The sequence below is a fragment of the Podarcis raffonei genome, chromosome 14 (genome assembly GCF_027172205.1).
Source record: "Podarcis raffonei isolate rPodRaf1 chromosome 14, rPodRaf1.pri, whole genome shotgun sequence".
NCBI lineage: Eukaryota > Metazoa > Chordata > Lepidosauria > Squamata > Lacertidae > Podarcis > Podarcis raffonei.
Window position 1 is genome coordinate 47,435,293 of NC_070615.1, and position 21,561 is coordinate 47,456,853.

At 49.9% G+C, this 21,561-nt stretch overlaps 1 protein-coding gene and 1 non-coding gene across 3 annotated transcripts in view; both read right to left on the reverse strand.

Annotated features, from left to right (window-relative positions):
- RAI1 (retinoic acid induced 1) overlaps positions 1–21,561 on the reverse strand; it is a 220,479-nt gene that overhangs the window by 97,148 nt on the left and 101,770 nt on the right. The gene's annotated exons all lie outside the window — the stretch shown is intronic.
- Positions 809–883, reverse strand: TRNAK-CUU (transfer RNA lysine (anticodon CUU)). Its single transcript has one exon. It is a non-coding gene; the product is annotated as a tRNA-Lys (tRNA).

Below are 21,561 nucleotides of genomic sequence, written 5' to 3' on the forward strand. Positions count from 1 at the left end.
TCGCTGCGGAGGGTAACCTGAAAATGCTCAACCTGAAGCATATTTAACCTGAGGTATGAGGGACACGGGTGGCGCTGTGGGTCAAACCACAGAGCCTAGGACTTGCCAATCAGAAGGTCAGTGGTTCGAATCCCCTCAACGGGGTGAGCTCCTGTTGCTCGGTCCCTGCTCTTGCCAACCTAGCAGTTCGAAAGCATGTCAAAATGCAAGCAGATAAATAGGTACTGCTCCGGCGGGAAGGTAAATGGCGTTTCCGTGCGCTGCTCTGGTTTGCCAGAAGCGGCTTAGTCATGCTGGCCACATGACCCGGAAGCTGTACGCCGGCTCCCTCGGCCAATAAAGCAAGATGAGCGCAGCAAGCCCAGAGTCGGCCACGACTGGACCTAATGGTCAGGGGTCCCTTTACATTTACCTTTATGACTGTATTATTATTATCACAGGATGTCCACAAGCATCCTCTGCTCGAAACCCAGGAGAGCCCACTGCCAGGAAGGACCAACAACACTGAGCTAGATGGACCAGTGGTTTGGACCAGGATATGGCAGCTAGTTGCCTGTTGTTCTCAAGCGGAGAGGATTCCCTCCCCCCCACCACATTCCGGGATTTTGGGAAGGATGGACACAGCAGATATTAAACCTAGGGATCACATGGCCATGCCAGACTCTTCTACAGAGACCTGCTTTTGCTGGCCTTCTCAATGGTCTTTCCGCACAAACGTTGAAAACAGCCAGGCTTCTAGAGTTCCATAGAATCATGGAAGGTACCACGAGGGTCATCTAGTCCAGCCCCCTGCAACGCAGGAATCGTTTGCCCAACGTGGGGCTCGAACCCACAATCTTGAGATTAAGAATCTCATGCTCTACCGACTGAGCTAGTGCTTGGCTTTTGAAAAGCAAGCTTCTGAGCCTTTCCTACGGCTGTGAAGGTTGGCTCTAAAGCAGGTGGGCAACGCTCAGGGAAATCTGAGATGCGGTGGCAGAAGGGTGGTGAACCTTTTTCAGGGCAACCTTCTGGGGGCCGCATGCCAGTAGAGGGCAGGGCCAGAGGGGAAAGTAGGCAGAGCAGCAAATGCAGATTTTTACCTGAGTGCAGCAGACCAGTATCTACACGAGCTCACACACTTCTCCCCTTCCTGGTGGCATCAGAGTTCAAAGGCACATCCCAGCCTGGCAAGAGCACTGAAGGAGACCTGGGGGTATTTCCAAGGGCCAGACAGAGAGGCCTGGGGGCCACATTCTGCCCCCGGTTCTAAGATTCCCTACTCCTTCTGCAATGTGAAGCTGAATTATCGAGTGAAGGCAGATGCAATATAGAAAAAGGACATCCTAGCAGGTTCTTCACCTGCAGCATAAAGTCACCTGCTTCTTCCAAGCTCCATAATCTGCAGGTGATGAACGCTCACACACACCAGCAAAACTGTTTTATCCACCTGTCCCAGACTTCTTTCTATTTCAAAAGAGCCGCACTTCTATCCTGTGGTGCCAACTTCAATAAAATATTGGGGGGGGGCTGCCGTTCTGCCTCCCGCCGAAAGGACAGAGGCCAGAGCCAAGCAAGAACAGCCCAGAGAGAGGCCCCCAGACCCGGACATTTTGTACGCCACTATTTTTATTCCTGTGTTAGGCATTCCGACTCAGCTTCAGGAAGAATTTTCTGATGGTAAGAGCTGTTCAGCAGTGGAATGTACTCCCACAAGAGGCGATGGGACTCTCCTTCACCAGAGGCCTTCAAGCAGAGGTTGGATGGCTGCCTGCCAGGGCAGGGGGCTGGACTAGATGAGGTTGGAGGATGGATGGTGGCTAACAGATTGAGGTTGAATCCTGACAAGACAGAAGTACCGTTTTTGGGGGGGACAGGAGGCGGGCAGGTGTGGAGGACTCCCTGGTCCTGAATGGGGTAACTGTGCCTCTGAAGGACCAGGTGTGCAGCCTGGGAGTCATTTTCAACTCACAGCTGACCATGGAGGTGCAGGTCAAAGGGAAATTGCAAAGGGCTCTGCAAATGATGTGCAAAGGTGCGATGGCCAAGCAGAAGTGTTCTTCTGGGCGAGGGGGCAAGCGCCTGCAATCGTATTCATTCTTACTACATCTACTACGTCTCTTGATGACAGGCGCAGGTCAATTCTGTGTCCAGGGCAGCTGTTTATGAGCTCCATCTGGTATGCAGGCTGAGACCCTACCTGCCTGCGGACTGTCTCGCCAGGGTGGTGCATGCTCTGGTTATCTCCCGCTTGGACTACTGCAATACGCTCTACGTTGGGGCTACCTTTGAAGGTGACCCGGAAACTACAATTAATCCAGAATGCGGGAGCTAGACTGGTGACTGGCGGTGGCCGCCGAGACCATATAACACTGGTCTTGAAAGACCTACATTGGCTTCCAGTACGTTTCCAAGCACAATTCAAAGTGTTGGTGCTGACCTTTAAAGCCCTAAACGGCCTTGGTCCAGTACCGGTATATCTGAAGGAGCGTCTCCACCCCCATCGTTCTGCCCGAACACTAAGGTCCAGCACCGAGGGCTTTCTGGCGGTTCCCTCGCTGTGAGAAGCCAAGTTACAGGGAACCAGGCAGAGGGCCTTCTCGGTGGTGGCACCCGCCCTGTGGAACGCCCTCCCACCAGATGTCAAAGAGAACAACAACTACCAGACTTTTAGAAGACATCTGAAGGCAGCCCTGTTTAGGGAAGCTTTTAATGTTTAACAGACTATTGTATTTTAATATTTTGTTGGAAGCCGCCCAAAGTGGCTGGAGAGACCCAGCCAGATGGGCGGGGTATAAATAAATTATTATTATTATTATTATTATTATTATTATTATTATTATTATTATTATTCCCCTCAGGGTCCCTTCCAGCTCTACAATTCTATGACTCTCTCTCCTGTTTAGTTTTAAGCTGCTAAAATTAGGTTGGTTTATTTTTAGTTTTTTACAAACTTGGGTTTGGGGGTATTTATTTATTGATGATATTATTTCTAATTGTTTCTAACACACACACACACACACACACACACACACGCCATCTCTGGTGGGCCCTAGGTGCTGAGGCAGCCACAAAATTGTCACTGTGTGTTACTGGCCAGGCGTTGCATGTGTGATGTCACATGGCGCACAGAGGCCCATCAGGGCTCGTCGCAGCTGCAGGAGAGTGCAACGGAGCCTGTTACGCTGTGTGACATCATGCGCACGATGTGCATAGCGCCACACACAGGTCAGGTGCCCCCAATGTGGGATGGGACCCAGCGCACCTGAGCACCTATACACTGAATTGTTATACTTGCCCACTTGATGTGCTGTGAGCCACTTTGGGCACAATTTAGTTGGAAAGCGGCATACAGTGGTACCTTGGGTTACATATGCTTCAGGTTACATATGCTTCAGGTTACAGACTCCGCTAACCCAAAAATAGTACCTTGGGTTAAGAACTTTGCTTCAGGATGAGAACAGAAATTGTGCTCTGGTGGCGAGGCAGCAGCAGGAGGCCCCATTAACTAAAGTGGTATCTCAGGTTAAGAACAGTTTCAGGTTAAGAACGGACCTCCGGAACGAATTAAGTACTTAATCTGAGGTACCACTGTACAAATAAACAGACTTCCAGACACTGTACAAATAAACAGACTTCCAAAGCCAGGAGAGACCATGGACCAGAATCTCAAAAAGTTTGCTTTTTGTTGGCTGGGTAGGGAGCCCCGCAAGGCTGCTTCAACAGCCCACGTCAGTGACCAGATGCATCTCCCTGCCTCACCCAGCTTCCCAGAACAGCAGAGGAACTGCCCAGGGTGCAAGTGGATGGGCAGACAGGCTCCGAGCCACAGTATGGAGAAACGGTTTTTGAGCTGCCCTGAGTCTGGACTCTTGGCAGGGGCCAAACTTGCCAGCCCCTATGCACACCCGTCGATGGGGCAGTGTCCCGTTTGCCCTAACGGGCCAGCCCAGATCTCCCAGATCTGCTCTCCCCCACCCCCCTTCCCCGCCAAGCCCTCTTTTCTCCAGCTTGTTTCGCCTGTGATGGCATGGGCTGGCACTTCCATCACGACTGCTTGGGGCTGCTCATTCAGCAGCCAGGCACAGCTGCCTGCTGCCTCGCGCCAAAGCAGGTCTCCTGCCTGCCTGCCCGCCCCTCCCCTGTCAGCTGCTATAACTACGCAGCAAGCTGACACCCCAGGGAGGCTCCGGGAAGCCAGGTAAATTGGATGCGTGAAACCCAGGGAGGAGGAGATATGGGGGGGGGGGGGAGCTTGTTGCTGGCTTCTGCCTCTGTGGGTGGAATGTGTCAGAATCCATGATGTTCCCAGCAAGGGGCCACTAGAGCTGACATTCCTTCTTTCCCCCTCCTCTCCCTGCCTCTCTCACACGCGCGCACACACACACAGACACAAGCTGGCTGGTTGGCTGGCTGGCTCAACGGCTGTTTAGTTACCTGCAGCTTTGGAAAGTTCCCATCACACCCACGGGGCGCCTCATGCACAGCCTGCCATTAATAGCTCCCTTTATGGGTTCTGCATAGGAGCAATCCGGCAGCCAGCTCCCTCCGTGACGCTCCGCTGCGCTGTTTCAGCATCAAATCGACTGCCCCTCTCTTCTCGTATCCAGCAGAAAGGATGGGCTGCTGTGAAGGCCTGAGGACCAAACCCTGGCCCCTGGATCGTAAAGAGGCTCCTAAATCATCGCTTGCCTTATTCCATGCAAGCCAAAATGCCAAGGGCACATCAAAGCAACCTCTTACTCCCATGCAAGTCAGCGTAGAGGTTAAAGGGCTCTGAGAAGCATATAGGTTGCCAGAAGCGGAGTACAGAAGTCTCTAGAGGAAATAAATGCATCAGCAGTTGCCCCATTTCTCCCACACTTGCTAAGACACAGGCAAAGGGCTCTGGGAGCCACTCTCCTCCTTTCTTGCAAGATACAGGCAAAAAACCCTTTAAACCACCACTATCGTTCTCCCACAAAAGCTGAGACACAGGTAAAGGGCTCTTTAAGTCACCACCCTCCTTTCCCCAAATTGAGACACAGACAAAGGGCTCTGTAAGCTACCACCCTCTTTCTCTGACACAAGATGAGACAGACGCAAAAGGTTCTTTGGCACTCTGTCCCCTTTCCTCCCATGTAAACCAATTCATAGGCAAAGGGCTCTTTAAGTGACACCCATGCAAGCAAAGACAAAGGGCTCTTTAAGCCAGCGCCTCCTTTAAGCCACTGGAGCTGCAAGATAGGTAAAGGGCTTTTAAAGCTATTACTCCCCTTCTCCCACCCAAACAAAGATATAGGCAAAGGGCTCTGTGAGCCACTGGCCCCTTTCTTCCAAAGATGTTGATACATTGGGAAAGGGCTTATCAATGTAAGCCAACAGATAAGCAAAGGCATCTTTAAACTGTGACTCCCCTTGCTCCCAGACAGGGGCAAAGGACTCCTTAGGCCACTGCCACTTTTCTCCTCTACAAGCCAAGAAACTAGTAAAGGGCTCTTTAAGCCACCTCTCCTGACTGCCCCAGTGTGAACAGCAACCGGGCAATTCAGAATTCACTTTTTTTTGTCCTTGAGGCTAGGGATGTCGAATAATTCCAACAGAAACAGGAGCAAAAATTGCCCATTTTCATTCATTCGTCCCATGTCCAGAACAAAAATAAGTCCAGCAAATACGATCGGTATTGATTACACGATTCTCCTCCCTCCTCTTGCATTGCGTTTCTTTGGCACTTAGATGAATGAAGCGGAATAACCTAACAACAAGATAATGTAATAATAATAATAAAAAATTTTAATTGTGTAAATTATGTAAATTGCATAATTTCACCACTGTGGACAACTAGATGAATAAAGAAGCCAAACACACCTGCTCCAAAGTCGAACTACAGTGGAACCATCTCTCACCCCAACCTACTTCACAAGGTTGTTGGGCGGATAAAATAGGATCATAACTATGTACACCACCTTGAGCTCCTTGGAGAAGGGTCACCGAGTCCAGCCCCCTGAAATGCAGGAATCTCAGCTAAAGCATCCATGACAGATGGCCATCCAACCTCTGCTTTAAAAGGAAGGAGAGTCCACCACCTTCCGAGGGAGACCGTTCCCCTATCAAACAGTTCTTACTTTTAGAAAGTTCTTCCTGATGTTTAGTCAGAATCTCCTTCCTTGTAACTTGAAGCCATTGGCTCTGGTCCTACCCTCCAGAGCAGGAGAAAACAAACTTGCTCCATCTTCCATGTGACAGCCCTTTAGATATTTTAAGAAGGCTATCAGAAGAAGAAGACTGTAATACAGAAGGTTCACCACCAGACACCCCAAAGTTTTGATCTGGACTAAAAAGCAGGTGACAGCAGTCACGAAATTAAAAGACGCCTGCTTCTTGGGAGAAAAGTGATGACAAACTAGACAGCATCTTAAAAAGCAGAGACATCACCTTGCCAACAAAGGTCCATATAGTTAAAGCTATGGTTTTCCCAGTAGTGATGTATGGAAGTGAGAGCTGGACCATAAAGAAGGCTGATCGCTGAAGAATTGATGCTTTTGAATTATGGTGCTGGAGGAGACTCTTGAGAGTCCCATGGACTGCAAGAAGATCAAACGCATCCATTCTGAAGGAAATCAGCCCTGAGTGCTCACTGGAAGGACAGATCCTGAAGCTGAGACTCCAATACTTTGGCCACCTCATGAGAAGAGAAGACTCCCTGGAAAAGACCCTGATGTTGGGAAAGATGGAGGGCACAAGGAGAAGGGGACGACAGAGGACGAGATGGTTGGACAGTGTTCTCGAAGCTACGAACATGAGTTTGACCAAACTGCGGGAGGCAGTGGAAGACAGGAGTGCCTGGCATGCTCTGGTCCAGGGGGTCACGAAGAGGAGGACACGACTAAACGACTAAACAACAACAGCAAAAAAAGCAGGCTCAGATTTGGACCATAGCAGTGTTGCTGGGGCAATCTGCATCGTATTCCTAAACACAAATCCTTGAAACTCGAGTAGCCCATTGGAGGAATAAATCTGATACTACTAGGTGAGATTTCTGGCTCTCTGAATGTAGCTATTGCTGTTATTTAAACTGGGGGAAATGTAGGATATGGGGCAGTAATGGGCCTTTAGCTCCTGGAGATGCTTCTGACTTTCCCTATCCGTAGGTTTCAAATGCATGCGAGCCTCTGTCTGAACAGAGACCAACTGCATTCCTTGGAGTGTGGGAATAGCTGGAGGGGAGGATGTGATGCATGGGTGGGAGGCACAGCGGGGGACGGCCTTGGAAGCTTTGCAGGACTTTACAGAGGTTGCAAAGTCGAGGTGTTTGTTTGGAGGCAGCGGAGGGGGGTGTCGTCCACATCTGGCCACCATCACAGTGCAAAGATGTGCAACTGCAGCCACTTCCCAGCTGCGCGAGTTTTCAGAATGTGCAAGGAAAGCACTCCTTTCCAGGGGGGGGGGGAGCCAACCTTTCCCAGGAACACTTGGCTTTTGAGAGAGCGCTGTGGGCGCCAGTCCTTCTGATCACTTCTCTGCCCAATCCTCCGGATCAGTCCGGCCCACACACAGAGACACAGAGAGATAGAAAGTGTGTGTCTGTTAACTAGGCAAAACTATGTGCAAAGTTGTGTATATCAGGAGATGCACGTGGACTGCTATTTTTAAAAATCGCAGCCAGACGCGGAAACAGAATGAACTAATTTAGGACCGGGGTGGGGGGGGGGATGATTAAGTGGGAGAAACCAAATTGGGCAGATTTGTCCATCCTTAGTGTAGATCAGTGGTTCCCAGAGTGTGTGATATAACCGCCTGGGGAGGGGCAGTGGGTTACCTAGGGAGGGGCGCTAAGAGGCAAGAGGGGCACTGGAGGTGTAAATGACGACCAGACTTTGAAAAGCTGGTAGCTTGGCGTTGGATCGAGTTCAAACCTTTCATCAAATTAATTCAACTGAATAGTTTTAATTGGATTTTGAATAAACATGCAATTAATTGTTACTGTTTTGGATTTTATTGTGTTATTACCTTCCTCTGGTGGGTTGTGCAGTGCGCTATTCTGAGCCACGCTTTTTACAGGGTAGGGGGCACTAGCGAGGAGCTTATGGAATCCAGGGGTGCCCTGGAAAAAATTGGGAACCACTGAAGTAGACTTGCCTCCCCCAGCCTGGTGCTACCTACCTGGTTTGAGGCTACTTCCTGATGAGAATCATGGCCCCAAACACCCAGCCTCAAACATCTGCACCCAGGCTGGTGAAGATGGGTGCAGGCAGCATAGAGTTAAAGACGGGCAAATAACCACACCTAGTTTATGGCAGCTCCCTAATGACTGTGCTTGCCCCCTCCTCACGCCCATTTTTATTTGCAGAGCTCTTCAACCTTAAGGAAATTCTGATTCCACATCAGGAAGAACTTTCTGACAGTAAGAGCTGTTCAACGGAAGAACAGACTCCCACTTAGGCGGACCGCCTTGCCCCACAACAGAGGGTGTCCGGGGCACACTGACGTCACTGTGGCATGCATGTGGCATGTCGGCACACCCTGCCGCGTGCACCCACAGCGTGGTGACGTCACTCACACACATCGTGCACGCGTCATGGAGTGGAACTTAGGGGTGACCCAATCCCTTCATTGAAAATTTGTGGGTGCTTGGGCCCCCACGGCCCTGCGTAGGTGGCACCTATGCTCCCACTAGAGGTGCTGGACTCTCCTGCATTGAATGTTTTTGAAGAAGATGTTGGATGGCCATCTGTTATGGATGATCTTTGAGATTCCTGCATTGCAGAGGGTTGGATAATAAATAATAATAATAATAATTTCAAACCTAGAGAGCATCTTAAAAAGCAGAGACATCACTTTGCCAACAAAGGTCCGTATAGTTAAAGCTATGGTTTTCGCAGTGGTGAGGTATGGAAGTGAGAGCTGGACCATAAAGAAGGCTGATTGCTGTTGCTTTTGAATTATCATGCTGGAGGAGACTCTTAAGATTCTCATGGACTGCAAGAAGATCAAACCTATCCATTCTGAAGGAAATCAGCCCTGAGGGCTCACTGGAAGGACAGATTGTGAAGCTGAGGCTCCAATACTTTGACCACCTCATGAGAAGAGAAGACTCCCTGGAAAAGACCCTGATGTTGGGAAAGATGGAGGGCACAAGGAGAAGGGGACGACAGAGGACGAGATGGTTGGACAGTGTTCTCGAAACTACTAACATGAGTCTGACCAAACTGCGGGAGGCAGTGGAAGACAGGAGTGTCTGGGGTGCTCTGGTCCAGGGGGTCACGAAGAGGTGGACATGACTAAATGACTCAACAACAAAATAATAATTTTGTTTTGTACCCCGCTCAACTGACTGGGTTGCCCCAGTCACTCTTGGCAGCTTCCAACATAATATACAAATGCACAACAACAACAACAGCAGCAGCAGCAGCAGCAGCAGCAGCAACAGAACACCACACATTAAAAGCATCCCAATACAGGGCTGCCTTCAGATGTCCCTCGAGGTGCCTTCCAACTCTACAATTCTAAATGCCACCTTCTGGTTTTCATTTGAAAGGAATCTCCCCCCTCCATCGACTGACCTCCCTCTGGCTCCCCACACCTGGACAGCTGTTTGCAGCCCCTGCTCAGGAGAGTCAATAAAGCAGCAATTAGAGGCATTTCTTCCCCCCTACAAAGCCCCATCGCTGAGCCCAGCCCTGGCGAAAAATGTAAACGGAAAGCCAGGTGCAAGCTCAACGTGCAGCTTCCTGACACGCTGCAATGGGCAGCTCTGGGGAGCTGCAGATTCGGGAGCCATTGCGGCTAAGAGCCCATCCTCGCTCAGCAAGAGCTGTCTTCTCCAGTCATCCGCTTAATTTTGCAAATTATTTTGTGCTGGCTGAGGAAAGGCAGCCCGTCTGGTGCTCCCGTTACAAGGCAGTAATTGTTTGGAGCTGCTTATCACGCTGACGAGAGAGAGACAGAGAGAAAGAGGGAGTGAGAAAAAGAGAGAAAGAAAGAGCGCTACCAGGCAGCAGGTCTCGAGCAGACTTTAAAGGCAAGGGGATTAATAATATTATTGATGTTGTTTTTATTTCCTATCCTGCGATGCCAGGGGCATGTGCAGACCTCCCGGGAGTGACGGGGCACCAGCATGCTGCATTTAAATAAAGGCAGGTGCAGAAAGCACACAAGCACGTTTCACGAATTCTGTTTATTGCCTTTGTATCCTACCTTTTCCCCCAAAGGAGCTCAAGGAGTTTTCAACTGCCCCATTTAATCCCCACAACAACCCTGTGATGTAGTTTAGGCTCAGGGGCAGGAACTGGGACTAGGCCACACCCAGTGAGTTTCAAGGCTGAGTGGGGATTCAAACCCTGGTCTCTCCCAGGTCCTAGTCGGACGCTCTGACCACTACAACACCCTGGCTCTCAGGAATCAGACTGAATTCTGCAAATGCAATGTGGGCATTCACATTTCACTCATTTTGGGATTTCTCCCCTCTCTCCTGAGTATTTGTTTCTTTGGCTCCTTCAAAGAATTTTGAATTGAATTCTACCGCTTTTGCAGAGAAGAGATGAAAGAGAGGGCAGAAGGAAATTGATCGTGGTGTGTATTTGTGTGTGTGAGGAGGGGAGAGGGGTGCCCACATAAGAACTAGCAACTTGCCTCTTTTTTAAATTTTAAAAAATGAAACTTGAAGTACTTATCACTTGATCGCAGGTTCTGAATTTAGTGGTCTATGGTCATTATTCGCCACATGGTGGATTAGATCCAGGCTAAGCTTGCAATCCTATATACCAGCTGCCCTCCAAATGTGAGACGCTGTCGGTTGCAGTTCAAACAGCATCTGGAGGGCACGCGTTGGTGATCCCTGCTATACACACTGACCTGAGAGTAGGTGCCACTGAATTCAGCGGGCTTTACTCCTGAGCAGGCAAGCATTAAGATCACGCTGTATAAGCTAGCCGTTACACTCCGCTCCTGTTGAAACCAGTGGGAGCTAAGCCTGATCCGGCAGAGGCTCTTCCGAAAGTCAGTATCCCGCAAGTCTGCTGCACTAAATAGTACAGCGCCATTTCGCCAGGATCCAATTACGGCGAGGAAATAAAAACGTTTCAACGACAGGGAGCTGGAGATTCCTGCGGGAAAGCTTTGCTGCGTTGGCACAGAGACCCCGGGCTTCTGCTCTAGCTTGCTGCCCCCTCTCCTCGCGCCCCCATTTCATAACAAAACAAAAATCCTTCCTTCCCTCCCACGTCTGCTCATTCCATAAGCAGTGATCCTCCAGGAACAGAGCTTTTGATCTTTCATCAATCACAGTCCAAATGCAGAGACATGCGCACGCACCACCAGACCTTGAGGTGCCTTGTTATTTTCTTTTCTTTCTTTCTTTTTTAATTTCAAGAGGCTTAAAGCCACCTGGTGGAACTTGTTTGGTCTCTGGGAGGAAAGGGGGGGAAAGAAAAATCTTTCATGGCTCTCTGCATAGGGGCTGCATGTGAGAGAAAAACAAACAGAACCTAGAATCTGCATCTCTGCTCCCCTGTAGGACTGGCCGGCTGTTGCAGGCTGCAAAATGCCCCTTGCTTTCCCACCGGCATTTCTACAGTTGTACCTTGGATCCCGAACGCCTTGGCTCCTGAACAAATCGGACCCCGAACGATCGAAACCTGGAAGTGAGTGTTCCGGTTTTTGAACGAGTTTTGGAAGCCAAACATCTGATGGGGCTTCCCCGGCTTCCTGCAGCCAATCTGAAGCTGAGCTTTGGTTTTTGAACGTTTTGGAAGTCGAACGGACTTCCGGAAGGGATTCTGTTTGACTTCTGAGGTACAACTGTACTGCTCTTCTGAGCCATGGTTCAGGCAGCTATGATAAACCAGGTGTCCTTTTCGGATCGGCCTGCTTTGGTCACTGAGGGATTGGGGGAAGAAGAAGAAGAAGAAGAGTTTGGATTTGATATCCTGCTTTATCACAACCCTAAGGAGTCTCAAAGCGGCTAACCATCTCCTTTCCCTTCCTCCCCCACAACAAACACTCTGTGAGGTGAGTGGGGCTGAGAGACTACAGAGAAGTGTGACTGGCCCAAGGTCACCCAGCAGCTGCAGGTGGAGGAGCGGGGAATCGAACCCGGTTCACCAGATTACGAGTCCACTGCTCTGAACCACTACACCACACTGGCCCTCAAGGGAGAGATGTAGCTCTGTGGCAGAGCATCGGTTTAGCACGCAAGATCTCAGGGAATAGACAGATGAGGAGGTGTGCTGCCTGTCAGCTCCCTCGTGACACAAGGGGACGCAGGTTCAAACCCTGGCATCTCCAGGAGGGGCTGAGAATGTCCGCAATCTGAAACCCAGAGGCGGCACTTCCAGTCCATGTAGGCAGTACTGAATTAGATGGACCAATGGACTGACTCAGTATAAGGGAGCTTGAGGGGGGTTGTGGCTCAGTGGCGCAGCATCAGCTGAGCATGCAGCAGGTCCCGGTCTCTGTCCCCAGCATCTCCCAAGTATTTTCCTCTTTTTGTAAAAAGAATATTTTTATTAAAGTTTTCTTGGTTTACAAAGGTATGCACAATGTCTCTTTTTTCAAGTTACATTTTCCAAAGGTCAGTTTCATTTGTTGAGACATCAGGGTTACATTAGGAAGAAAAGGGGGGGGAAGAGGTGGAGGGGGGAAAGGCGAGGGGGGTGGGGTGGGGAGGCGATGTTTCCAATTTGCTTAAAGTATGTGTGGGGTTTTGTGTCAGCATCGCTTGTGCAGGTTCTCTTTGCCATTCGCTTGTGTTCCTTTGGTGGTGAGAGAAATTGGGGTTGGCCTAGGGTGCGGTTGCTTGTTTGTGATTGGCTGCGGTGAACTTTGTTTTCGTGTGTGAGTGGGGTGGGTGTTTTTGAATCAGCTTAGCCATAAGTTGGGGAAGACCAGCGCTTTTCTCACTCTCTAGAAAAACAGGTGCCGAAACACACCATGAAGTTGCTACAGCGACTCGGGGCAGCCCTCATCAAATGGTGGTTTGACAATTGCTGCATTCACTGCCCGCGGAAGTGCAAAAAACTATGGCAAGCTGTCTTCCTAGCTGGTTTGGGGGTTGCCCCCAGTTCTGGTGGAGGTCAAATAAATGCACCCCACCTCCCTCATTCTCTTAGATTCATACGGATGGTTAGGGCAGGTTGAAAGGGCCCTTGTGCACACATGCGCAATGGTAGAGCATGGATGGAAAGCTTAAAGCCTGCTGCCGCTACACGGGAGACGGACTGAGGAAAAGGAAATACAAATTGGGCCCGCGCCGTAGCTGGACCAATCACGGTTAGGAGCGGCTAGGAGCTAGGTGGAGCCATAGATCTAAAAAAAGGGGTCTTACACACTGAAATATACTCAGAGTTGAGAATGGATTTCATGCTCTTTATTCAGCTCATAGTGGTGAGGAGGAATGGAAGTTCCCCCAGAATGTCTGCTTTATATACATTATTTACACAATGGGCTGCACGTGATTGGCTAATTCCGGAATTCTCCTGTAGGCCAATCAGGTTGTGGATTCACTTCCACCTGGAGCTGGATTGGGTGGCTCCTGCAGACCAATCAGACTGTTGCATTTTGGATCCTATTCAATTCAGTACATAACACACACACTGGCCAGTTTCCGTTTTGACTTGAAATGTTCATTTGGGGCTTCTCAGAAGTATGTAAAAGGCAAGACACAGGTGGAAGGAGCACTAGCCCACAATGGCACATACATGAGAGCTGCTGGAACTGTGCTCCGGCGCTCTCCGGCTGAAAAAAAGCACCAGGTAAAAGACCTTTGTCTGAAACCTTGGAGAGCTTCTACTGCCGGTGACTGAAGCCAGATGGGCCAATGGTCCTCCTGTGTTCGTAGGTTTCCATGGCAACAGACCCCAATGGGCAAATTAGGCCCCTCTTTGTTTGAAGCTGCTTTGGAATGTCGCTTGAGTCATGCCCATCGGCAGGGCAGCAGGTAATTAAGAGACGTGGCCCACACAGGCCTCCGGGCAAATTAAGATGGCAGTTGGCTGGGTTTCGCTGGCACCAGGGTTTGTAATGCACCCAGCCAACCCGTAAGCGGAGCAAAAAGGCAGCTGGGGTGAAAAGGGGGAGGGAAAGAGCAGGAGATCTGGGCGGGGAACCAAAAGACCCAGGGCTAAAGACACACACAAACCCAGAGCCACCCCCTAACAAAGCCACTGCAAGCCAGGAGGTTACGAATCGTCCGATTGATGGGAAAAGGTTGTACCACAAAGGGAGGGTTTTGGGGGTTTGGCAAAGAGCGCTTATCTAGAGGGATAAGGCTAGTGTTACTTCCGCCCTCATGCTGCCACCATGCCTGCCTCCTTGTCTCAATACCCGCTCAACCTGTATGTCTGCAGGAAACAGATCCTTGCAACTACATGACACTGGCTTGGTTGGAACCTCTGAGCTTCTACCAGTCTGAGTTTGATCTGAGCTTGGATTTATTCCTGCATGCCAGACAGGATCACCTAGTTGGGGGTGGGCGGGCAAATGCCCTTTTCAGAGAAGGGAAATGAGGCTGACGAATTGGGGAGAAACAGCACCGATAGCAGTTTAAATGAGCGATCGCAGTCTGAGCTGCTTATACCTATCCTGACTTTGGCTTCTGTAAACAGGTCTGGCAAATTTGTGTGCTGTTCTGAAATAAAACAGAAGCAGGGGCAAAATATGGGCAAAATAAACCCTCCAACTGCCACCAGCCATACATGCCAGCTCCTATACAGTCCCCCCCCATGGTTTTGTGTTTTTTTAGCGGGCTGAGACCCTCCAATATTCAGAGGAAGTCTGACTCTGCCCCATAGCTCCTTGTGATGTCACACTCGTGTGACGTCAGGCCCCCTCTATCGTCTCAAGAAGATGGTGCCTCTGCCACCCACCTAAGGTAAAGGTAAAGGGACCCCTGACCATTAATAATAATAATAATAATAATAAATTTTATTTATATCCCGCCCTCCCCAGCCGAAGCCGAAGCCGGGCTCAGGGCGGCTAACAACAATAAAACAATACAAAAGTACAACACAAACAACACTCTAAATTCATTCATTATAAAATTATTAGGTCCAGTCATGACCGACTCTGGGGTTGCGGCGCTCATCTCGCTTTATTGGCCGAGGGAGCCGGCGTACAGCTTCCGGGTCATGTGGCCAGCATGACTAAGCCGCTTCTGGTGAACCAGAGCAGCGCACAGAAACGCTGTTTACCTTCTCGCCAGAGCAGTACCTATTTATCTACTTGCACACTGACGTGCTTTCGAACTGCTAGGTTGGCAGGAGCAGGGACCGAGGAACGGGAGCTCACCCCGTCGTGGGGATTCAAACCGCTGACCTTCTGATCGGCAAGTCCTAGGCTCTGTGGTTTAACCAGAAGGTTTTAAAACAGGATTAAGGCAAATTCATGGAGGATAACGGCGATCAATCGGAGGCAGCAATGCTTCTGAGTAGCAATTGCTGGAGACCCCAGGTGGGGAGAGTTGCTCTTGTGCTCGGATCCTGTTTGCGGGTTTCCTACAGGCATTTGGTTGGCCCCTGTGAGAACCAGATGCTGGGCTAGGTGGCCCATTGGCAGGATCTTTGTAAGGCTGGGATTGATGGGAGTCTAACAACATCCCAAGAGCACCACTCTGTCTACCCCTGGGCTTAACACCCCCCGAAGCGATGCTCCCAGCGATCCACTTCAGACTCTCTTTAAAAACCTTTGCAGTCTGTGTTCAGCCCAGGAGCTTTGTGGAATCCCAGGGGGGCACCCTGACGCTTGCCTGGGCTGGTCCGCCTCTTCTACTGCGTCCCTGGCTGCATGTGTGAACACCGATTACTGTTCTGTCTGAACGTTCTGTCTGATAACGCGCACACACAAAGGCGGAAGGCTGAAAACGGGGGAAAAAGCCATCTCCATCTCTCCCCAAAGAGGAAAGGTAACCATGACTACCTGGGACCTCATTTTAAAGCTGCACTGGCCGTGGGCTAGAAAGGCAGCACTTCCCCATTGTCGTACGTGGGGTTGTTTTTTACCTTGACGGAACACTTTGAAAATGCTAAATCTCTGGGAAGTAGGCTATGAAGAAGAGAAGGAAGGAGGGGAGAGAGAAATTAGAAAATGTATTAATTTTGTTTGCAAGCTCCCCTCTTATTTCTGCTCCCAGGAATGAAAGGTATTAGCTAGAAGTTCAATTGCACAGTTGTGGTTTTTTAATATATAAAAAAACCTGACGACTTCTAAACCCTACCACCTTCAGAAAGCTGGAAAGGCTTCTGGCTACAATCACTTCCCTCCCATCTCCAAGGAGGCGAAGGTGAGTGGGAGGGATGGGAAGAACTGTGGGCTGGAAAACAGGCTTACGCTCAAAAAATAAAAAAATAAAAATGGCCAGGGGGGGTTTCAAGCAACGCCGGCCAAATTATTCACAGGGGAATAAATTACTGCGCCATTTAGCCACCTCTCCCCCCCAGATTCTAATTTCCGCAAACCCATTGGCTGGCGGAGAGTTGTTTGCTAATTAGTTTGGATAGACAGGTTTTGGGCTCCCAGGGGAGCTGTTCCCAAACTGATTACCCGTCCTTATTAAACGCTCCACGATAGGTCACTGCGATCGGATGCCTTGCTGGAAGGAACAAAGATCACAACCGCTGAAAAAACCACGCCGAATCTGCGAGGCATGGATGTGGTGGGTCAGGGGTACTGGTGGGTGCTTAAAAAGATTCGGGGCACACATTTCCATAAGATTTGCACATGCTAAATTACATGTGTAAGTGCAAATCTGGGTCCCTGAGCAAATGAAGGTGCTGTGTGCCTGCTGCGTCTCTGTTACTGCAGTTGGCACAGAGCAGCCCTGTAATAAACGATGATGATGATGGAAGAGGTAGAGGAGATCTGGGGCCCAGTTCAAAAATCCAGGGCTTGGGACTGCTGCACCAACACCCCACAAAGCCCTTGCAATGGATGTTTCATACTGCGGAGAAAGAAAGATGCAGTGTTTTGTTGGATAAACAACAACAACAACCAAAACACCATGCATGCTCTGCCTATGCAGACTGTAAGTTGCACTAATCACCCAGATTTCATGGATGCCCAATGAAGCTGAACGTTGGAAGATTCAGGACAGGTAAAATAAAGGACTTCTTCCCGCAGTCCATAGTTGATCTACAGAGCCCGATCCTGCAGGAGGTTAGCGATGGCCACCAACTTGGATGGCTTTAACAGAGGATTTGAAAAATTCATGGAGGAGAAGGCCCCTGAGAAGGCTCTGCCCTGCTTCGAAGGTCAGAGGCAGTAAAGCTTCTGAATGTCAGTTGCTGGGAGCCACGGGAAGGAAGAGTGCTCTTGTGCAAAGATCCTGCTTCCTGGTTTTCCACAGGCATCTGGGTTTGCACTGGGAGAACAGGATGCCTGAACTAGGTGGGCCATTGGCTTGATCCAGCCATCTTAAAATGTGCTCTTCAGTGTGTGGGACCTGACTGGTGTGCTGGTGAGGCAGGGAATGCAAGAAGAAGTCTCTTGCACTACTTCAGATCTGCTCCATTAATAGTGAGAACAGGGGTGTTGATACTCCATTAATACTGAGAATAGGTGGCGCTGTAGTCTAATCCACTGAGCCTCTTGGACTTGCCGATCATAAGGTTGGCAGTTCGAATCCGCGCGCCAGGGTGAGCTCCCGTTGCTCTGTCCCAGCTCCTGCCAACCTAGCAGTTTGAAAGCACACCAGCGTGAGCAAACAGGTACCACTGCAGCAGGAAGATCAATGGCGTATCCATGCGCTCTGGCACTCGTCACAGTGTTCTGTGTGCCAGAAGCGGTTCAGTCATGCTGGCCACATGACCCGGAAAAGCTGTCTGCGGACAAATTGTGGCTCTTTTGGCCTGAAAGCAGAGATGAGCACAGCACCCCATAGATGAATTTGACTGGACTTAACCACCCAGGGGTCCTTTATCTTTACCTTATCACCTGTTGTTGGGGTGCTGGGTCCCTTTGCCAAACTTTGGGCCTGGGTCTATGCCAGGCCATGCCACACCCTGGAGCTAGACATGCACCAAAGGCAAAAGTGGGTAGACCTTTGTCAAAACACATACTCCGTCTCCATCCAGGCGAGAAAGAAGCGTGATCAGAGTTCTGTGATGCTTTCCAGCAGGGCACAAACACCCAAGGATGGTGTGAATCAAGGCTGGTCAGGGATGAGGCTCAGGAGGGCATGTGGCCTGGGGAGAGACCCAGGGGACAAAGATAGGGAGTCCAGAGGGCTGCATTTGGCCCTTGGTTCCCCATCCCTAGAGCAGACAGCATCGGGCCAACTGCCTGGCTCAGTGTATCACCCCCTCCTCTAATATTTCCACAGAACAGGCCAAGAAACCCAAGTGGAACCTTCATGGCTAGAGGCAGCCTATATCGGAATACCAGGCACAAAGAGCAGCACCCACAGTCTGTCGCCTTCATCGTAACCCGTCCAGCTCCCTGGGAGCATCTGGCCAGCTGCCTCTCATAAGGAGAAAGCAGGACGAGGTGGAATCGTTGGCCTGACTTGAGGACTTCTCCTTATCTCCTTGAATTAAATACAGTGGGCTTAATGGCTAATGTTTTCAGGGCACATTCATCCTTGGCCAACCCTTTGGAGGCTTGCATGCAGGTGGCTACCCCATGCTCTCTTTTGCACAAACTCCCTCATCCAGGTCAGCCGAGGAGAGGGAATTATTCGCCACCCCATCCTGTTTAGGTAAAGGTAAAGGGACCCCTGACCATTAGGTCCAGTCGCGGACGACTCTGGGGTTGCGGCGCTCATCTCGCTTTATTGGCCGAGGGAGCCGGCGTACAGCTTCCGGGTCATGTGGCCAGCATGACTAAGCCGCTTCTGGCGAAACCAGAGCGGTGCACGGAAACGCCGTTTACCTTCTCGCCGGAGCGGTACCTATTGATCTACTTGCACTTTGACGTGCTTTCGAACTGCTAGGTGGGCAGGAGCAGGGACCGGGCAACGGGAGCTCACCCCGTCGTGGGGATTCAAACCGCCGACCTTCTGATCGGCAAGTCCTAGGCTCTGTGGTTTAACCCACGGTGCCACCTGCGTCCCACCCGTTTACCCGATGATTAATCTGATGTGCCCTTCATCCCCATCAGGGCACTGGGCAGGGGCTGCTGTTTAGCTTGATTTTTTTAAAAAAAGTATTCCTTCTTGCCGCCGCCGCCACAAAAACCACCTTGCTTGGAGAAGGGAAGAAGGGCCTGCCTTAGGCCAGTGGATCCCAACGTGGGGGGCACTATCCCTGGGGGGGGGGAGGGGGTTGGCATTACCTTGAGGGATGCTAAGAGTCAAGCGGGTGGCAAGAGGTATAAATGACTGTCAGACTGGATCAAGTCCTCGGTTTTGTTGAATTAATTAAACTAAATAGTTTTAATTGAAATTTGAATTAATTGCTTCCCGTTTTGAACGTGATTGTGCTGCTGTCTTCCTTAGTGGGTTGTGCAAACCAATGTTCTGAATAATGCTTTTTACAGGGTGGGGTAGGGGATGAGTTGCCCGAAAATGATCAAGAACCGCTGCTTTAGGGGGGCGGGATTAGACACTACCCCTGCCATATAGCCACCCCAGGGCTTAAGACGCTGTGTTTGAATCACTTCTGCTCCTTGCAACATTTGGGTTATAGAACTTGCGGTGGCTTACCTGCGTACAGTGGTACCTCGGTTTACAGATGCTTCAGGTTACAGATGCTTCAGGTTACAGACTCTGCTAACCCAGAAATAGTACCTCGGGTTAAGAACTTTGCTTCAGGATGGGAACAGAAATCGCGCACCAGTGGCACGGCAGCAGCGGTGCCCCATTAGCTAAAGTGGTACCTCAGGTTAAGAACAGTTTCAGATTAAGAACGGACCTCCAGAACGAATTAAGTTTTTAACCCAAGGTACCACTGTTTCTGGTGATCCCTGTGCAATACTATACAGTCATACCTCATGTTACGTCCGCTTCATGTTACGTTCTTTCAGGTTACGTCCTGCGGTGACCCGGAAGTATCGGAAAGGGTTACTTCTGGGTTTCGCCGCTCGCGCATGCACAGAAGTGCAAAATGACGTTACACGCATGCGCAGAAGCAGCAAATCGCAACCTGCGTGTGCGCAGGCGCGCCGCTCTGGGTTGTGTTCTTTTCAAGTTGCAAACGGGCCTCCAGAACAGATCCCGTTCGCAACCAGAGGTACCACTGTACTACTCACCTAAGCATACGACTCCGATATTTCACAGCTGTGAAAAGAGGGGTGCCTGTAGCACCCCGGTGCTTCCTGAGCACCTCTCCGCCTCCCCCTGCCTCATTCCACCTTACTGCACTTCTTGCATGCATCATCTTCAGTAGCCTCTCCTGCCCTGATTTAAAAGCAAAGAGAGCGTGCAACTGTTTCTCTGGTTAAAGATATACTCCGAAAGGACACTTTAATTGTCCTATTGCACATTATCAACGGCTCAGGATGAAGTTCTGTCAGCCACAGGGTGGGCACAGCAGGGGGATTTAGTATCTCACGGGTGCACATTTGAATGCACCTGTGCTAGAGAGGAGACGGAGAGGAGCATAGCGTACCATGGCTCAGGTGGTAGAGAGCATGCTGTGCATGCAGAAGGTCCCCGGTTCAATTCCCCGGTTCAAAACAGGATCAACCAGCAGAGGTTGGGGGATGGCCCTTCTAGGCCCAGGACCTTGGGGAGGCACTGCCAGTCAGAGCAGACTGCATTGGGCTAGATGGACAGATCACCAAACCTGGGGTAAAGCAGGTTCCTATGGTAATCCTTTCACATCTTTCTCCTCCCCGCACCAAGGTGAGACTCTTAATCTCAGGGTTGTGGTTTCGAACCCCACATTGGGCAAAAGATTCCTGCACTGCAAGGGGGTTGGACTAGATGACCCTCGGAGTCCCTCCCAACTCTACAACTCAACGATTCCATGGATTTAAATCACAGAGGGCAAACTTATCTTTCCATGCCCAAAAAGGTAAGAGGGATTTTCCTGTATGCTACGGTTGCAGCAAGGGTGCTCATTGCGGCAAATTGGAAGAGTGACAAAGTTCCATCAAGATTAGAATGGATATAAAAACTGGCTGAATATGCGGAATTAGATAGCTTGTCAGAAAAAAATAAATAAACCAAAACAGGTATTTATATCAAATTGGGAAGTCTTCAAAATTTATCTGGAAAATAATAATAGTAGCTTAGAGTCATTTGCAGCATTCGAATAACTTCAGTAGCAGCTTCAAGTATGATGTAAAACTTAAGATAGACTAAAGATTAGGAAACTTTAATTTAACTTGTTATGTGATGGCAGTGTACAACAGACGAGAAAGTGAAGTAAGGAGTAGATGGGAAGTCGGGTCTATAGAGAAAGACCATTTTTATGTTAAGGTTTTGAGATTATTATTTGATGTGTTAATGTTCTTTTTGCCTTACGTTGATGGGTATCTGTTTTTTCGCTTTGGTGTGCTAAAATGGAAAAAACACACAAAAAATGTATCTTTCCATGCCCACATGCACAGAAAACAGGGGCAGTGATTTATCAGGAAACATGGACTGAACACAGGCACCTTCGCTGTACTCTTTTCAGAGCCCGCTAAAAACCGTTTTGGTTTGACAAGCCTACCCAGACATGCAGAATG